Raw genomic sequence first — 19,761 nt, forward strand, 5'->3', positions numbered from 1 at the left:
GATGACAGATATTGTGATACTTTGCTGTAAATTCACATCATACTGTTTCTCCTCGATGACAGCAAAACACAGAAAATGTAAATTTTTCTCAACTGTGCGGATGAATGTTTAATCAGGTGCCTGTTTCTTTTGGCAGGCAACACTGCAAACCATACTGCCTGTGAAGGTCCTATTAATAAGGATGGTTTCCCCCTTTAGCTAGTGCCCACACTATCAGGATTGTTTACATTCTGGAAGCTGCACTAAAAACAGGTAGAAAACCCCCTTCTGCCAGCCGAGCTTCATGAAGTAGCCTGGAAATGAATTATGTAGATCCAGTGGCTTTTGATTTTCACCCTGCAGGGCTTTCCTTTCCATTTTTTGATTAAACCTTTTTTTCTCTGTCAGTGTGTCCCTTTGAGAGAATGAAGGTACAAATTCCTTTGGTTTGAGAATGGAGAGCATGCTCTGCATACAGTACTGTGCAGGTTCTACTAGCTCTTCTAGCTCATGGGCCATGCAACAAAATTTGGCTCAGGGCCCCCAAAGGGCCAGTGCCGGCTCTGACTGCATGTGTGGATATGGATGTGGGTACTCAGTTGTTCTACATGGGCTCCATTGCGGGGGTTACAGATGAAGGCCTACACTTTGATCGCACCCCACTGACAGGACCATACATGGGGGCTCTTGAGTCTTGAATCCATGCCAGGCATGTTGCTGAATACAGAGTAAGTTATTGTATATGCTTGAGTTAAGGTCAGCAAGGTTACTGTACAGTATATACAGTATATGCGTTCCGTGTCATACAGCATTTGTAATATTTATTTTAAAAAGTATCCTCTTTCTCTGAGCATAGCAGGCAAGAAGCCAGCCATTGATGCATAGGACATTATAAGAGAAAATGTTATTGTCCTGAGGCCATTATTGAATAAAGTGTGCCCTTCTCACATCACATCATTCATGGAGGGCAATGTATCAATAAACGTCAGCTCATCTATCCCCCTGGTAGCTGAAACCATCTGTCTTGTGCCTGTCCGGGATGAGGTCTATGATGGACACCTAGAGACAACATAATCACATTTTCAGCAAAGCTGGCTGGGCTTCTGCACTTTTTGGTGTGGGACCCAGGGGCGGTTCTGGGGGGGGGGGGGGGGGGGCAGGGGGAGCCAGTGCCCCTGTGACAACAATTTTGGACCCCCCTGTGGCACCCCTAAATGTGGAGTATGAAATAACTTTTACCTAACTAATTTTTGCTATCTTTCTTTTTGTTACATCAGTTATTAGACAGTGGCAACGCGGAACACTAATGATTATGAACATGGTTCTTCTTTTGCCTGCTAATAATGCCTGCATTGCCGTGAAGAAAACGACATGACAACAATAACGTCTAATGTAACTGGCCCCAGCTTGGCCTCCCCAGTTGAAATGGTCTACAACCGCCACTAGTGGGACCAAAGTCTCCATTCAGAACCATACAACTTCCTTTATGGCTTTTATTACCACTTTCTCTATTGGACTATATGTGAGTTAGGCTACAGTAGAAGGCTGCATGTCTCTATCCAGTCCAGACTGATTTCCCTTCTACAATTATGTAGATTGTCAAATTATTTTGGGAATGAAAATATGTCACTTGGGGTTTTTACTGTAATTAAATATACGTAAACATATAGTGCAAACACCATATCAACACATTTTTTTTTTACTTTCTAACTATTCTGTCTTTATTGCACGACAAGCAGACGCACCTGTCTCTGTCGCGTGGTAGCCGGCTTTATTTCACTTATTTCACAGCACGGGCGGACACCTTGATCTCAGACAGTTACAGTATAGCCGCTTCGCGCTAGGCTCGACAGATAAAAATGGATTCTATACGGTGATTCCCTGGCATTTGTGGCATCGACTCGTGTTCAGGTAAGCAGGAAACAACCGCTCCCAGTTACTGATTTATTCTATAATAAGGGCGCGCACTGGTTCGGTGACTGTATGCTACTGTAGTCATGTTCATATTTTGTCTCACTTCAAATCCAAAAGATGAAAATACATTTTGCATTGAACATACAAGATGAAATGTAGTTTATTCATCCGTTTTTCAACGGATCACCAGACATTACTGTTATTGTAGTGGTTGCCTGGAGGAAAGAAGAGATACCTCTCCTTGGAGGCTTCCCGGGATGCAAAACTCAAGCGCAAGACACAAGAGTGGAGTGCAATACTGCTGCTGTCTGATTGGCGAACCGTCCATCGCTTCATGTTTTCACATTAGTTCTACCCGACGAAGCTCTAACCAGGTCTATTGCAACCAGGAGTCGACCACGAGACATCTAACTTGTAGAGACAGTAGGCTAACATTTGTCTCGGGTTTGTTTAGTCGGAAAAGCCTATTATTTAAGAAATAGGCGGACGCCCTTTCGGTGGTGCTGAAGATAGGAGGACTTGGCTGATCTACGAGTGAGGAGAATCAGTACACGAACCCACACTTTTCTGCCCCGTCTTGTCAGCTTTATGATATCAGGTGCTTTCGCTAAGGTAAGTTTATTCCCATACGTATCTAGATAATATTTTTGTCATGCGAGTTACGTCATAAAACATAACTAGGCCAACTGTCTTCACATCCTATAGTAGTCTGGGTTGACATCTCACCTGTATTCAGTCAGTCAAGTTTTTGTGTTCTTGTTCATGTTGGAAATGTTACAGAACCTCGTTACACATCATATTGATAGGCTACATTGATACATTTAGCCTATTTAGTTATTATTGAAATATAACAACTTCATTAGCACATATTTGCTTGATTTGTTTATTGTCTCACTGTCTCATACCGTTTCCACTAGATACCACAGCCACAAAGTCAAAATTGGCAATATCGTAAAAATTCATGAAAACCAAAATGTGCTTTTTGCTCTTAATTTAAGGTTAGGGTTAGGCATAAGGTTAGCAGTGTGGTGAAGGTTGGGGTTAGGTTTAACATCAGATTTTCAGAAGATACAGTGTAGAAATAGGGGGGGTTAGGACTTGTGTCTGTGTTAACTAGTGATGACCGTCTCTACAGGTGACAATTGGGCAAACAATATATATTGTTAATACAATTGTTTTTGTGCCGCTACAGTAGACCTATCTCCTAGCCTACTTTTGTGCGAGAAACGTTTTCCTACACATTTCTTTGCTCATAGGAATCAAACAGTGGATTGCAACGACCTATAGGTTTCATCAGCGCATTTTAGAGGTGACATAAGACCAATAGCCTAGTTACAGTGGATAGATGTGTTTGTTGAAGAAATGATCATGCGCTCTCCTCTGGTATCCATTATACCTTGCCATTATTGGCATTAGTCAAACAGATAGTATTATTCTGCTCCTCTTTTCCCTGGTTCTCCTCTCCCAAAGTTTGAACATAATGAATGCTGCCACTGTCTTTCCCTCATTTGGAGTCATGCCTAGTTGCTCCTTGCAGACTGCCATATCAAGCATGCATTATTCAATTTAAGTGGTCAGTGAATGAACTCAAATTGTGTTCATCCTAATTATACACTGAGTACATGGGGAAAGTATCCCATTATTCATACTGTGATTCAAGAATGCTCTGTCATTTTTCAAGTCTCAGGTTAGAGCGGGCTAGGTAGACTGACTGCAAATATTTTCTGTGATAAATGACAGAGCATTCTTATTTGGTTCGGAATATTATTTTCACCTTGTTTTGTGGGAATTTGAAATGGCATATATTACATTGATGTCTGTGTTTAACTCCACTTTCAAATGAACCATGATTCTGTTCAATTTCTCATTATTACAAGATAATGAGGCAGACAGAAATCTGAGAATAAATACACTCCCCACCATTTTAAACGTAAGAATGTAAAATAATTAAAAACTGTCATTAAAAACAAACACGGGCAAGTCTCCAACAGCACCTGCTGCATGCATGGTAAAGACAAGAATGTGAGTGACAGCAAGGTGTGGTTATGGGCCTGCATTACAGGATCCAAGGGACAATAGAGTTGAGAGGATCAGCTTTATATTGTGGATTTGTGTAGGTTAAAGTGCCTGTGTGGATAACAGACGTGGATGACTTATAGAAAGTTTTGTGTAGGCTTCATTTACTATTGCAGTTTGTATCTGACCTACAGTAGATGTGGCTCAGAGATGCCCTATGGAGCTGACCCAGAGGGTGTGTTGGATTATAAAGGCGATGGTTGCAAGGATCAGGTGTCAGTATTATCTGCAGTGCAAACTGCAAACCCTTAAATAGGCCTACATCACTTTATACTTTATGACCAAGAGTGAGTGAGTTCAGCATACTGGGTTCCATTTGTTCTCCCCTCCTTGCTTCCAAAAACATGTTATGTTTTGTGCCAAAAAAAGAAGCTCTTGGTAATAGATGACGAAGGTCAGTGATCCGTTCTTTGGCCAGTTCATGTTTTTCTCCTACAAATCTATGACTTTACTGCTAGGTGCTCTGCTGAACACAATAGAAACATCTTGTGGAAAAGAACACAGAAGATTGCTGTGTTTACTAGCTCTGAAAAAGTGACCCAGTCTATAAGCATGGGTATGACACATTGTGGAAGATGTAATTTTAAATGATTATAATGATCTGTTAGGCTACTCCAGCTCTTACTGATCCCTGATAGATGCAGTGTATTCAATGGCTTCTTTTGAGGACCTCAGCTTTCTGCCGTCATTGGGGTCCTATTGGGCATCAAGATTTAGGCCTCTGTGAAGCCACTCTGTACATTTGCTAATTATAGAAACATTATGTGCAATATTTGTGCAGTATTGTGTAATTGTAAAATGGCCCCCAACCCCTTTTCACTTGGTGCCAGAGAATGCAGGTGCTGTCCAACTAGAGAATAAGGCCCCCTTTGAGGTGGTGTCCATGTGACAGAAGCAATGGCTTCTGTCAGCGCCAGGGTCATTGGACACAGCAGAGCTTTGACATGTACAAAATGTGCTTGAAGATGCAGTGCTCATACTGAGGCTGGCAGAGGCCCAGTGAAGCTGGGACATAGCACAGATGGCTCTGCAGTGGAACGGAGGGAAGAGTGCAGTCCAAGCCCAGCTGGAAGCTAGGGATGCCTTACTGCGGTGTGAGTGAGTGAGTGTACTTGTGTGCACGGCCGGCGTTATGGGCGGGCCGTACCTTATCTCCTTGCCCATCCAAATAAAATAGTTAAATAGTTATTTATTTATTTATTTGACTGAGACGCGCTGACAGAAAGATGCATCAATCTCAGATAAAGCATCTGAGTGAGTGAAACAGAGACCCCTGTCTCAATATGTCTAGACCATGTACAGTATCTGATTCTGTCTGGACCAAAAGACTATGGAATGTCATACCATTTCTGTCCAGACAGCATCAGATATATGGGCTAAATATAGTAAGACAGAGGGGCGCTGTTTTGCTCACTCGGATGTTTTCTTTGGTCAGAGTTTCAGCAAAGAGGAAGAGGCGAAGCAAGAGGGCTCACGCTCTCCAAAATCTGTCCAGAATAGGCTTAATGCATTTCTATGGGCATAATAAGCAGACCTAAGCTTGTCACCTGCCTTCCCGCCTTTGGGACAACGACTCCCGTTGTTAGGGCAGAGAGATCTCGTCATTATATACAGGTCTCTGGTTTCAGCCTCATGCAAATTGGAAAGGTAAGTTGGCGGGTCCACAGTGCACTGTTAGGATGCTGGCTACCCTTAAAGTAAATTGATGATTTGTCAAAATTATATAATAACTCCTATATAAATAAAAACATTACAAATATTTGACCAGATAGAATGACTTAGCATGACTTAGCCACAGAGGATCATTAGCTTCTTTTAAAACATAGCTGTGTAGGCCTATGCCTATTTGGGAAGGCCACCATTTGGGCAGCGCGTGTTGCAATAATGTCGAGCTGATGAGTTGCGGCTGTCAGTGAAAGCATCTAAAATATGCGTGAAGATAACGTGTCTTGAGTATAATTTAATATGTTGCAAAAAGAAGAAGGGGAGGGGTGTGCAGCGAAGATATGTCGTGTCTATCTCCAGAATGCACACACTCAGCTCTCCAGAATGCACTCAGCTGTCTTGCATCAATTCTTGCGCATTCATTGTTTCATTCTGTGAATTGTTTGCCCTTTAATTGCTTTTTTTTTTTTATCAATTCCCCATTACATCTGTCACCAGTAGGCCTAGTAAATGTACCGTTAATTTTGTTACATTAATTTCTGTTAATGCATGTATTAATTACAGTCATTTACCATTCTCATTCTCGGAGTGGAAACGTTGTTTGCAGAGTTCACAACCTGCTACACTTGTGATAAACACGTTTTGGTTTATTTCATAACCATTACAAGTTTTGTCAATCTTTTCATTGTCTTTTGTTTGAAGTGTTCCATGAGCAATGAGCATGAGTCTGGTTTCTCAGGAGCGCCTGAGCACGCATAGAAGTAGGCCCACCTAACCTGCTGCGTGTAAATATAAGAAAGTGCCCGTTAGGCAATGTCTGATTGTCTTATCTCACCAATTCCACCAGTAATAAGCTGAGCTTCTCAGTGATTGTTTTCACCTCACACATTGTCAACAAAGTCTGTTTTTTATTAACATCCATTGCGAATGATAGTTCCTCAGTATTTTAAAAATCTTTCCAACATTCCCGGCCTCAATAATCCCCAAGCCTCGGAGTGAAAGAGCAAAATATCATGATCTGATAATCCCATATATCCAGTGGAAATGTAATAAAAACAGCTGTTTGTCTCGAGCTCACTGGTGCGGGAAACTTTGAGGGTCCGGAATAGGCTAGTTGACACAATGTTGCAAGTTTGTTAGCACCAGCTTCTGGCCGGACCCAGTTGATGATTTGATACAATGTTGCACTTCACTAGCGATAGCTCAAGTCAAGACAGATAGCAAAGGAGGCAGACTGTTGGAGTAGAGAAATTAATGTGATTGAAAGAACCAGAATTTTCATCAGGAGATTTTCTACTGTTTTTATTTGTCGGCTTTAGGCTTATGCATTTTACTTAGTTGACGATGGATGTTATAGGCCTACTGCTGCATTGGCCTATAGGCTATCTCTGAGTTCTATGCACTCATTTCTCCAGCCGCCAATGGGCCACAGCGTATCAATGTGTCCATATGGCAGAGGCTGGTGCTCTCGCCTTAGTTACATTATTACTTTTAGAATTGTAGAATTTTACTTCAGATCTTTATGATTAACCACATAAAAATTATTTTGAGAAACTAAAATGTTATTATTGAAGTGAAACTGTTCCTCGAAAATGTGCATATAAAAAGGATCATAACTGTTACGAAGATGGATAGCAATGGTAGGATAAATTGCAAGCATCCCCAAAGTTGAAACTCAAGAGCTGCCTATGGGCTTTACTATAACACCCATAAAAAAATGGTGAAAGCACAAGCGCGTGCACACATAGGAGGTCCCGTGAAAAAACATGCCCATCTATGGATATCCAAGGCTCATCCACCCTGCTTGTGTGTGTTATAGAAAGAGAGAGAGAGTAAGAGAGAGTGTGTGCATGTGTGGGCATGTGTGTGTGTTTATCAGAGCAATTACTCATCACACCTGTTAGTCCCTTACGGAAAAAACATATGAATTTCACATGTGAACAAGTGAAGTGTTCCACTTTTTTTTTTCATGTGATCACGTGATCTTATGTGAAGTTAATGTGATAACATGTGCCATCATGTAAAGCAACATGTGATAACATGAAACTACATGTGTTACCATGTGATCACATGTGAAGTTTTCCAAAAACATATGTTTTCACATGATTTCACATAAAAAATGTATGTGAAATCATGACATTTTTCTGTAATTCACTTACTTTACCTTTTGGTTTCCAAGCTGAATCTGCAGTTTTTGTTACTATAGGATTTAGAATAATATACAGTAGATCCTTATAGATGATCAGTTACTACCATGGGGATGTATTGAAGCCATGGTGCTGTGTAGCTAGGTGACCCTGGACTGGGGGAGGGGGGTTTGGATCACTCTTGAGTCTGATTAAGGACAGTGATTCAGTGCGTAGGCAGTGGCTTGTGCGACATTACAAGATCTCTCTCTTTTTAAAGAAGAACCACCTGAGATCCCAATGTGGAGCAGGAGCGCATGACGACAAACACACACAGTGGCTTCAAAGAGCTAACCTTCCTTCGCCGTTTCCAGTTGGCAGGCCGCTAGAGAGCAGAGTGGGAGAGAGAGAGAAAAGAAGCCTGCTCTTTTCATTCCGCCACATCTGTTCCGTGAAGGAATAAGAGCATGATCTGCACTCTGATTACAATGAATTATTCCTCATCCGGCTATAAATATGTGCTCCCTTGAACACTGAGCCTCTTTCAATGCCAGGAATCTTCGCACTCAATACAGCGCAGCATCACCAGGCAACACCCATGGCCTTGTCGACTGGTTTGGAGCTGGAGAATCAGAGACACCAGTTGAGTTTACTGGGTAGTTCCTGCAGTCGAATGACCAAAGCGCCCTCTAGTGGCCTCATGGGTGGAATGTTATTCATCATTTCATAATTAATAAACATTATTATAATTTTTAAGCCAGAAATCTGGTGTTTCTATGTCAAACGGTTTAGTTATATTTCAGTCTTGTCAAAAAAAGTGCACTATAAAGGGAATAGAGTGCCATTTGATGGCAGCCTGAGCCTCAAACAGGAAGTGGATGAATGTGATATTGGTCCATCACCTCTAATGGGAACAAAAGGTCATCCCTTAATTATTCATTTGGGATGTCAAACAACCCTCAGCCGCTGTTATTTAGAGGAGGAGATCCATTGAATAATGCAGAAGGAGGATTCTCTTTCCTCCTCCAAAACCAGAGGAACCCACACTCGTTGGTTTGGATGTTTCATAGTAGAGCCTTATCTTTATGCTAGAGCCCCCTGTCATTTTACACCGACCCGACCTTCACTGTCACTTCTGGTGAAACTTGGGATGGCATAGAAGGTGACATCTGACTCGTGTTTTTTTTCTACATATTCTAATGCCTGTTTACAGAGTGCTCCATGCAGGGAGAGAACGATAATGCATTAAAACAGCTGAATCATTATGGTTGTCTTCCCACTCCCCCTATCTGTTGTGGTAGACTACCCTTGTCAATTGCTTTTAAGCAGCTTTCTTAATATGTAAGGGATGTTTATTGCAGCTCAAGGAGCAAAAGGAGATATTAATGCTATTAAAGTGCATTAAAGTGAAGAATGGTGTAATGTGAGTCGCTACCGTGGGAAGAATAGCTGGGAGGAAGCAGAGAGGATTCAGACGAGTGTGGGGGAGAGTCTGCAAATGTGCTCTTTGTTCGGCATGAGAGAGATAGAGAGAGAGAAGAGAAGCAGAGAGAGGGGGGTGGTGGTGGAGAGAGAGGCAGATAGAGAGCGAAAAAGAGAGGCACAGAGAAATGAGAAAGAGAGCAAAAGAGAGAGGCAGAGGAGAGAGAGAGAGAGAGAAAGAAAGAGAGAATGACAGAGGGAGATGGAGAGAGAGAGACCACCTCCAGACTGTTCTCTGAACATGCAGAGATGCACATGTAGAGATACGTGACTCTGTCACGGATCCCCCCGGTACTGCTGCTCATTCTGTTCACCAGTTCCGGAGGTCGACGTCCTTCTAGGCTGTACTGAACTGTGTCATTACGCTCACCTGGTTCCAATTCCTCACTGATTGTGTTTGTATAAATGTGCCCTTTGTTTCCCCATTGGGCTGTCGATTATTGTTCCCATGTCCGTTGGTCTTGTGAGTACCTATGCGTTGTCTCAGCCTGTGCTGCGTGTTTTGTGCATTGTGTATTTGTCACGCCCTGATCTGTTTCACCTGTTCCTGTGATTGTCTCCACCCTCTCCAGGTGTCGCTTATTTTTCCCAGTGTATTTATCCCTGTGTTTCCTGTCTCTCTGCCAGTTCGTCTTGTATGTTTAGTCAAGTCAACAAGTGTGTTTTTCCCGTACTCTTTATTGCTATTCTCCTTTTTCTAGTCCTCCCTTTTTTGACCCTATGCCTGTTTCTGGACTCTGTACCTGCCTGCCTGACCATTCTGCCTGCCTTGACCACGAGCCTGTCTGCCACTCTGTACCGCCTGGACGGTGATCTGGTTTTGACCTTTTTGCCTGTCCACGACCATTCTCTTGCCTACCCCTTTGGATTAATAAACATTGTAAGACTCCAACCATCTGCCTCCTGTGTCTGCATCTGGGTCTCGCCTTGTGCCTTGATAGTATTACGGGGCTCGTCCCGTGTCGTTCTATGAGGTTTACCCTCGCTCTTTTGTTTGGGTACATCCCTGTGTTTTGTATACGTGCTTGGTTTGGGTGTATTAAAAACCCAGATGAAGTATTCCTCCGCCTGTCTTCAAATCCTTTATACCAGCGTGACAGACTCTCAGGTAGCAGAATGGAGGAGGCAGTGGAACTACATTGATTTGGGAAATTAGACATACCTACACTGAGTATACAAACCATTAAGAACAGCTGCTCTTTCCATGACATAGACTGACCAGTTGAATCCAGGTGAAAGCTATGATCCCTTATTGATGTCACTTGTTAAATCCACTTCAATCAGTGTAGAGAAAGGGGAGGAGACAGTTTAAAGATGGATTATTAAGCCTTGAGACATGGATTGTGTATGTGTGCCATTCAGAGGGTGAATGGGCAAGACAAAACATTTAAATGCCTTTGAATGGGGTATGGTAGTTTTGTGCCGGTTTGTGTCAAGAACAGCAACGCTGAGTTTTTCACTCAACAGTTTCCCGTGTGTATCAAGAATGGTCCACCACCCAAAGGACATCCAGCTAACTTGACACAACTGTGGGAAGCATTGGAGTCAATATGGGTCATTATCCCTGTGGAACGCTTTCGACACCTAGAGTCCATGCCCCGCCGAGTTGTGGCTGTTCTGATGGCAAAAAGAGGGGATGCAACTCAACATTTAGGTGTTCCTGATGTCTGGTATACTCAGTGGATTTTTAAGATCAAATTCAATAGGAAGGAAATCTAGTAATTGGAATAATAAAATGTTCATAGCAGTGAATTTCTGGGACACAGAAAATCTCTTTACTCCCTGTTGCCCTAATAGAACACCAAATGATCAATACATCTCTATAATTAACAATGTACTTCAGGAGGGATGAGTTTTTATGGATACATTACTGGATACTTCAGCTCAGTCTGTCAATCAAGAGAACACATCTTATTAATGTATTTCCTGCTAGAACCAGTACTTGACTTGGAATGAAATAGGTGCCGGTACTCATTTTGGGTGCTGGTACTGTTTATATTTATGTGCAGGAGCTCCACAATACTTCTAAGCTAATATTCTATAATAGGAACAGGAGCTCAAGCAGTAGAACATTTGAGGTGAGCCCCTGCCCAAGTCAAGCACGGGCTAGAACTGAGGTAAGATTGAAAACCAACCCGACACAAACTATGGATTGTTTGTGCTTGCCTGCAGAGTAATGCAGAGCTTTAAAACAATAATTTTTAAAGAAAGTACCAGTAATTGCTTTCTTGCCTTTGCACTAGGCTTTATCTAAAGAACCTTCCAAAAGAATAGTACCCAAATTCTTAGAAAAAAAAAATGCTATCTTGAACCTAAAAGGGTTCTTTGGCTTTCCTCATAGGATAACCCTTTGAATAACTCTTTTTGGTTCCAGGTAGAACCATTTTAGTTCCAAGTATAACCATTTTAGGTTCCATGTAGAACCCTTTCCACAGAGGATTCTACATGGAATCCAAAAGGATTCTACATGCAACCAAAAAAGGGTTATCCTATGGGGAGAGCTGTAGAACACTTTTGGAACCCTTTTTTCTAAGAGTGTATTGTACCTGTACAGGTTTCATTTGTCTGTAGTTTTAGCTGCCAGGCAAGGTATTAGTTATGTAACTGATCAATTGAGAAATGAAAACATTATTTTGGTTCCCTGCTGGGGACGCTCTGAGAAATCATTGTGGATTTTGTGCCAGTCAGTATTTCTCAGGAAGATAATGTCCTTATTCCCAGAGTTTGATGTTGCTGTACGGTACCTAGCGACAGCGCTCGTTTGTCTTGGCCTTGAAATAAAGGTGAGGATGAACTGGGGAGCAGATTTGATCTGCGTGTCTCTGTATATCTAGGGAGCCAGGGATGTGTATTGCTATATTGCTGCTCAGGGGGATGAACATCTTCCTCCAGGCAGACAAGGTCACCGTTCGGAGGCTGAGGGCCGAGGGAGCAGCAGGCAAGGGCCAGGTGCTCTGTGAGTTAGTTTGTGGATGGATGGCACTGTGCCTAGAAAACAGAGCTAGAGCCCAGCCTGCCCTCCGCTCGGGACTCTCCCTCCATCCCTCCTCTGTGGGGCTCTCAAAGCATTGCTTAACTCCTGTAGAACCCAACGCCCAGGTACCAGGGTGTTGATCAATTAGGCAACTGTGTTTCAGCCCAAGTTAATTACACAAATGTATTCTGCACTAAAGCCTGTCAAGTTATTAGCTGGCAGCGTAGCGGTATTCAAGCCATTCCAGCCATTCTGTGATACAGACACAGACACCGGTACACTGTAGTCTCAGTGAGGGAACCTTTTCTCTGAGAGACCTATCAGCTGTGTTATAAAACAGAGTGAAAATAGAGTAAATGTTACTTTAACAGCAAACATTAAAACGTAGTCACAGGTTATTCAGTTGAATTGTGACACAAAAGACCAGGTTCACGCAGAAGTGTAGGTGTGGCAGGTGGTTAAAAGTTGTGGTTTTATTCAAATGCGTTAACAATGCTGGTGCATAGATTTGCTTTCCATTTGAATACTACATTTGACATATTGTATCGTAAACGTGTCTGTCTCTGAAAGCTAGATTAACAGAAAATCTTACTGCCCATACAAACCTCTTTCTACAGATGGTTGGAGGTTCACTGGAGACTACATCGTCCAAATATTATTCCGTATTGCTCCTTAGAAGCCAGAAAAATGACTCAACCACAGCTTTCATAGATAGAGATACCAACCCACTGAGCACACACTGGTTGAATCAACGTTGTTTCCACGTCATTTCAATGAAATTACGTTGAACCAATGTGGAATATATGTTGAATTATCTGTGCCCAGTGGGAAGCCCTCTCTCTAATTAGTATCTCTAATTAGCAGGATTTCAGTCCTTCACGGCGTAGTGTGTTACCAATTGTTTTCTTGGTGACTATGGTCCCAGCTGCCTTGAGATCATTGACAAGATCCTCCCGTGTTATTTTCATTCACTCACCCTCTCACAAGTTACTAATGTTAGGTTTGTGTAATGTGACATGATTTCTTGTAGTCCTAATTAAGCTTGGGATTGTCGTGGAGCTATTTATATTACAAACGTATATAGCACCTTCTCTAGTGTTCAGTGTGTAGTATATATTCTCGTTCAAATATTTTTTTATTGAACACATACACAAGAATGGTGTATAGGTATAAAAGACAAGTTTACAGATCTTATCTAAACATAAGAGAACAGACATTAACCAAAAGACCCAGAGTTCTGGGCACAAAACAAATATTACAAAATAAGACATACAAAACAAGGACAGGTAGAAAGAAAAAAGGGTTGATGTAACCCCCCCACTTATACCCCCCTTTATCCCCCCCTTATTCCACCCTATTCCCCTCCCAACTGCTCAGGTGGTGGGGCCAGCACATGCTGCCCAAAGGTAGATTACCATATGACAATTGAGAGTGCGTTAAAAAGTGCAAATTCACAGCGCCGCCTGGTCCAAGTAAAAGAGGAAAGGCTGCCAGATTTGATCAAATGTTAATAATTTATTGTTCAGAATATATCTAATTCTTTCTAAGTGTACAGTGTTTGCCAATTCGCCGAGCCATAATTTGGTAGAGGGTGCTTCCCTCTTTTTCCAAAACAACAAGATACCATTTTTTGCCGAAATGAGACTGTAAGAGATTAGTTGTTTTTGGGAGTTGGTTAATCCGTTTAGGGAATCGGACACTCCCAGGATTATCAGAAGCGGGTCTGGGTCTATTGAAGTCTCCAGAACTTCAGAGAGGACCCCAAAAATTCCACACCAATAACCATACAAGTTAGAGCATAGGGCAAAGCAGTGGAGTAGTGTACCCTGCTCAGCCTGACATTTATCACACATAGGGGATGTACCAGGAAATATCCTATGCAGTTTGGTTTTGGAATAGTGTAATCTGTGTAATACCTTGAATTGTATGAGACGATGTCTGGAGTTAATGGAGCAGGTGTGGATATACTCCAAGCTGTCCTCCCAGTCTGCCACCGAAATATCAGTCCCTAGTGCTTCCTCACATTTTGCCTTAATGGCATCAGTAGACGGTGCGCTAACAGATTGAAAAGCGTCATATATACGAGATATCAGTTTGTCTGAGGTGGGGCATATTTTTATGCATCCGTCAAACATGGAAGGTTTAGCATTCCCAAATGTTGGGAGGTGTTTTCTAACATATTCTCTAATCTGTAGGTATCTGAAAAAGTTACTTCTGGGAAGATTATAAGTTTCCCTCAGCAATTCAAAGGAAGCAAAGGTCCCCCCTATATATAAATCCCCTATGGTACTTATCCCCAACTCTCCCCATCGCTCAAAGGTGTTATCAAGGTTAGAGGGGGCAAAGGAGGGATTCCTGGCAACAGGAAGCATGAAAGATATTGGTCTAAGCTCAAAGTGGACTTTAATTTGCTTCCAGATTCGGACTGGGCTATGTATAATAGGAATGTTACGGTAAAGTGACATCTCCAGATTGACAGGTGACAAAATCACAGCACCAATAGAGAAGGGGTGGCACTCCTCTCGCTCCATACTAAGCCAGCTGGGTGGCGGGTGTGCGTCATCCAGCAAAAACGTAACAGCGCGGAGGTTGGCGGCTCAGTAGTAAAATATAAAGTTTGGGAGAGACAATCCTCCTTCCATCTTGGATTTACAGAGGTGTTTTTTTACCTATCCTGTGTGTTTTATAATCCCAGATGAAAGGATTGATAATAGAGTCCAGTTGTTTATGAAAGGATTTAGGTATGAATATTGGGATGTTCTGGTATAGGTAGAGCAGTTGTGGGAGGAAGACCATTTTAATGGCATTAATTCTTCTGAGCAGAGAAATTGGGAGAGTTCTCCAAAATTGTATGTTTGCCTTAAGTTTTTGCATCAGAGAGGGGAAATTCTCTTTAAATAGTAAGGAGTATTGTTTGGTAACTACAATTCCAAGGTAGGTACATTTTTCTGAAGATAGCTTAACTGGAAGATGTTCTAGCCAGGAGGTGTTTTGCAACCGTATGGGCATTAATTCACTCTTGTTCCAATTTATTCTGTATCCCGAGAAGGTACCAAACAAATTAATCACCTCCAGAATAGCTGCAATACTATCTTGGGGTTCTGTTACATAGAGGAGAATGTCATCTGCGTATAGGGAAATCTTATTTAGAGTATCTTTAGTATTATAGCCGTGTATTGCTGCATGAGATCTGATCGCTTGAGCGAGAGGTTCAATAATTAGGGCGAAGAGCATAGGCGACAGCGCACAACCCTGTCTTGTCCCTCTGTAAAGGTTAAATCGGGGCGACAATGTTTGGTTAGTGAGTATTCTCGCACAGGGGTTCCTATATAAAAGCTGGATCCACTTTATGAACCCATCTCCAATATTCAATTTCTGTAGGACCTTGAATAGATAGGGCCACTCAACTTGGTCAAAGGCCTTTTCGGCATCAAGAGATATAACGGCAAGGTCCACGTTAGGTAACCTCTGAGAATACATAATGTTGAATAGGCGCCTGAGATTGAAGAATGAGTTTCTGTTAGGGATAAAGCCGGTCTGGTCCGAATGGACCAATTTGCCAATTAAAGTGCTAAGCCGGTTAGCCAAAGTTTTTGCTAAAATCTTTTGGTCTGTATTAAGGAGGGATATTGGTCTGTATGACCTCTTCCGGATCCTTACCCTTCTTATGTATAACTGTAATAAACACCTCATCCAAAGTGGATGGGAGCGCTCCATCCTCGTTGGCCTGAACCAACATTTTGTGTAGGTAGGGAGAGAGCATGTTGCTGAATGTTTTGGAGAATTCACCAGCGTATCCATCTGGGCACGGGGTCTTGCCACTCTTTAGAGATTTTATTGTTTCTCTAATTTCTTCAAGAGATATTTTCTTATTCAGGAAGTTAGAGTCTTCCTGGTTCAGGGCAGGAAGATTACAGTCTTCCAAAAAGTTTTGCATAATTAAGGAGGTTAGGATCCGCTTTAGATGTATATAAAGTCTCATAAAACTGACGGAATCTGTCATTTATGTCTTTGGGGGAAGAGAGTAATTCCCCAGATGCAGATTTAACTTTGTGAATCATTCAGTCACTCACATTCTTACGAAGTTGTCTGGCGAGTAGTTTGTGTGGTTTGTCACCAAACTCAAAATATTTTTGCTTGGCATAGAGAAAAGATTTAGCAATTTTAGCAGAGAGGATCTGATTGTATTGAAATTTTAAAGACATCATTTTTTTATGTTTCTCCCTAGATGGGTGTCTAGCATTCTCCCTATCCAGTAAGTGAATTTGTCCCTCCAGTTCTACCAATTCTCTTCTGTTTTGCCTACTCCTGGCAGTCTGAAAGGAGATGATACAGCCTCTCAAATAAGCCTTCAGCGTTTCCCACAGTAATGCTGGGGAAGTCTCTGTGTTGTCGTTGGTATCAAAGAAAAATGTAATTTGGTCTTTAAGAATGTTGGTTCTGTGAGGAGCTGAGGATTCAACCTCCAGACCCTCTCGTTTGGTACGATGTCACCCAATCTCAGGGAGAAGGTGAGTGGACTGTGGTCAGAGATTATAATATCATCATATCTCACATTACAGGTATAGGGGAGTAGTTTAGCATCAACCAAAAAGTAGTCAATTCGAGTATAAACATTGTGAACATGCGAGTAAAAGGAGTATTCCCTACCCGTAGGGTTAGAGATCCTCCATATATCAAATAAGTTCACATTTTTTATGTAGGTATTCAAGAATTCGCTTGAATAGGAGGTAGGGGTTCGCCGGGTAGAGGATCTATCCAAATATTGGTCTAGTACACAGTTGAGGTCCCCTCCAATGACCAGGTTAGTATGGGAGATATCTGGAATCAGGGCAAGGACTCTTTTGAAAATATAGGGGTTATCAATGTTTGGCCCATAGATATTTAGTAGAGTTACAGAAGTAGAGTGGATCTCTCCTATTACGATCACATAACAACCCTCTTTGTCCACAATAGTGGTTTTACATTTACATTTACATTTAAGTCATTTAGCAGACGCTCTTATCCAGAGCGACTTACAAAATGGTGCATTCACCTTATGATATCCAGTGGAACAACCACTTTACAATAGTGCATCTAAATATTTTAAGGGGGGGGGGGGGGGGGGGGGTTAGAAGGATTACTTTATCCTATCCTAGGTATTCCTTAAAGAGGTGGGGTTTCAGGTGTCTCCGGAAGGTGGTGATTGACTCCGCTGTCCTGGCGTCGTGAGGGAGCTTGTTCCACCATTGGGGTGCCAGAGCAGCGAACAGTTTTGACTGGGCTGAGCGGGAACTGTGCTTCCTCAGAGGTAGGGGGGCCAGCAGGCCAGTGGTGGATGAACGCAGTGCCCTTGTTTGGGTGTAGGGCCTGATCAGAGCCTGAAGGTATGGAGGTGCCGTTCCCTTCACAGCTCCGTAGGCAATCACCATGGTCTTGTAGCGGATGCGAGCTTCAACTGGAAGCCAGTGGAGAGAGCAGAGGAGCGGGGTGACGTGAGAGAACTTGGGAAGGTTGAACACCAGACGGGCTGCGGCGTTCTGGATGAGTTGTAGGGGTTTAATGGCACAGGCAGGGAGCCCAGCCAACAGCGAGTTGCAGTAATCCAGACGGGAGATGACAAGTGCCTGGATTAGGACCTGCGCCGCTTCCTGTGTGAGGCAGGGTCGTACTCTGCGAATGTTGTAGAGCATGAACCTACAGGATCGGGTCACCGCCTTGATGTTAGTGGAGAACGACAGGGTGTTGTCCAGGATCACGCCAAGGTTCTTAGCACTCTGGGAGGAGGACACAAGGGAGTTGTCAACCGTGATGGCGAGATCATGGAACGGGCAGTCCTTCCCCGGGAGGAAGAGCAGCTCCGTCTTGCCGAGGTTCAGCTTGAGCTGGTGATCCGTCATCCACACTGATATGTCTGACAGACATGCAGAGATGCGATTCGCCGCCTGGTTATCAGAAGGGGGAAAGGAGAAGATTAATTGTGTGTCGTCTGCATAGCAATGATAGGAGAGACCATGTGAGGATATGACAGAGCCAAGTGACTTGGTGTATAGCGAGAATAGGAGAGGGCCTAGAACAGAGCCCTGGGGGACACCAGTGGTGAGAGCGCATGGTGCGGAGACAGATTCTCGCCACGCCACCTGGTAGGAGCGACCTGTCAGGTAGGACGCAATCCAAGCGTAGCCCGCGCCGGAGATGCCCAACTCGGAGAGGGTGGAGAGGAGGATCTGATGGTTCACAGTATCAAAGGCAGCAGATAGGTCTAGAAGGATGATAGCAGAGGAGAGAGAGTTAGCTTTAGCAGTGCGGAGAGCCTCCGTGACACAGAGAAGAGCAGTCTCAGTTGAATGCCCAGTCTTGAAACCTGACTGATTAGGATCAAGAAGGTCATTCTGAGAGAGATAGCAGGAGAGCTGGCCAAGGACGGCCCGTTCAAGAGTTTTGGAGAGAAAAGAAAGAAGGGATACTGGTCTGTAGTTGTTGACATCGGAGGGATCGAGTGTAGGTTTTTCAGAAGGGGTGCAACTCTCGCTCTCTTGAAGACGGAAGGGACGTAGCCAGCGGTCAAGGATGAGTTGATGAGCGAGGTGAGGAAGGGGAGAAGGTCTCCGGAAATGGTCTGGAGAAGAGAGGAGGGGATAGGGTCAAGTGGGCAGGTTGTTGGGCGGCCGGCCGTCACAAGACACGAGATTTCATCTGGAGAGAGAGGGGAGAAAGAGGTCAAAGCACAGGGTAGGGCAGTGTGAGCAGGACCAGCGGTGTCGTTTGACTTAGCAAACGAGGATCGGATATCATCAACCTTCTTTTCAAAATGGTTGACGAAGTCATCCGCAGAGAGGGAGGAGGGGGGGAGGGGGAGGAGGATTCAGGAGGGAGGAGAAGGTAGCAAAGAGCTTCCTAGGGTTAGAGGCAGATGCTTGGAATTTAGAGTGGTAGAAAGTGGCTTTAGCAGCAGAGACAGAAGAGGAGAATGTAGAGAGGAGTGAGTGAAAGGATGCCAGGTCCGCAGGGAGGCGAGTTTTCCTCCATTTCCGCTCGGCTGCCCGGAGCCTTGTTCTGTGAGCTCGTAGTGAGTCGTCGAGCCACGGAGCAGGAGGGGAGGACCGAGCCGGCCTGGAGGATAGGGGACAGAGAAAATCAAAGGATGCAGAAAGGGAGGAGAGGAGGGTTGAGGAGGCAGAATCAGGAGATAGGTTGGAGAAGGTTTGAGCAGAGGGAAGAGATGATAGGATGGAAGAGGAGAGAGTAGCGGGAGAGAGAGAGCAAAGGTTGGGACGGCGCAATACCATCCGAGTAGGGGCAGAGTGAGAAGTGTTGGATGAGAGCAAGAGGGAAAAGGATACAAGGTAGTGGTCGGAGATTTGGAGGGGAGTTGCAATGAGATTAGTGGAAGAACAGCATCTAGTAAAGATGAGGTCAAGCGTATTGCCTGCCTTGTGAGTAGGGGGGGAAGGTGAGAGGGTGAGGTCAAAAGAGGAGAGGAGTGGAAAGAAGGAGGCAGAGAGGAATGAGTCAAAGGTAGACTTGGGGAGGTTAAAGTCACCCAGAACTGTGAGAGGTGAGCCA

The 19,761-nt window shown here is 43.5% G+C and overlaps 1 protein-coding gene across 1 annotated transcript in view; it reads left to right on the forward strand.

Moving 5' to 3' along the window:
• The first annotated feature begins 1,611 nt into the window (after nt 1–1,611).
• Nucleotides 1,612–19,761, forward strand: part of LOC106562373 (carbohydrate sulfotransferase 8) — a 199,686-nt gene continuing 181,536 nt past the window's right edge. Inside the window, exon 1 of the mRNA XM_045689291.2 lies at nt 1,612–2,505. The gene's annotated coding sequence lies outside the window, so the exon portion shown is untranslated. The remainder of the gene's footprint in view (nt 2,506–19,761) is intronic.

Source organism: Salmo salar, chromosome 11, assembly GCF_965601325.2.
Source record: "Salmo salar chromosome 11, fSalSal1, whole genome shotgun sequence".
NCBI lineage: Eukaryota > Metazoa > Chordata > Actinopteri > Salmoniformes > Salmonidae > Salmo > Salmo salar.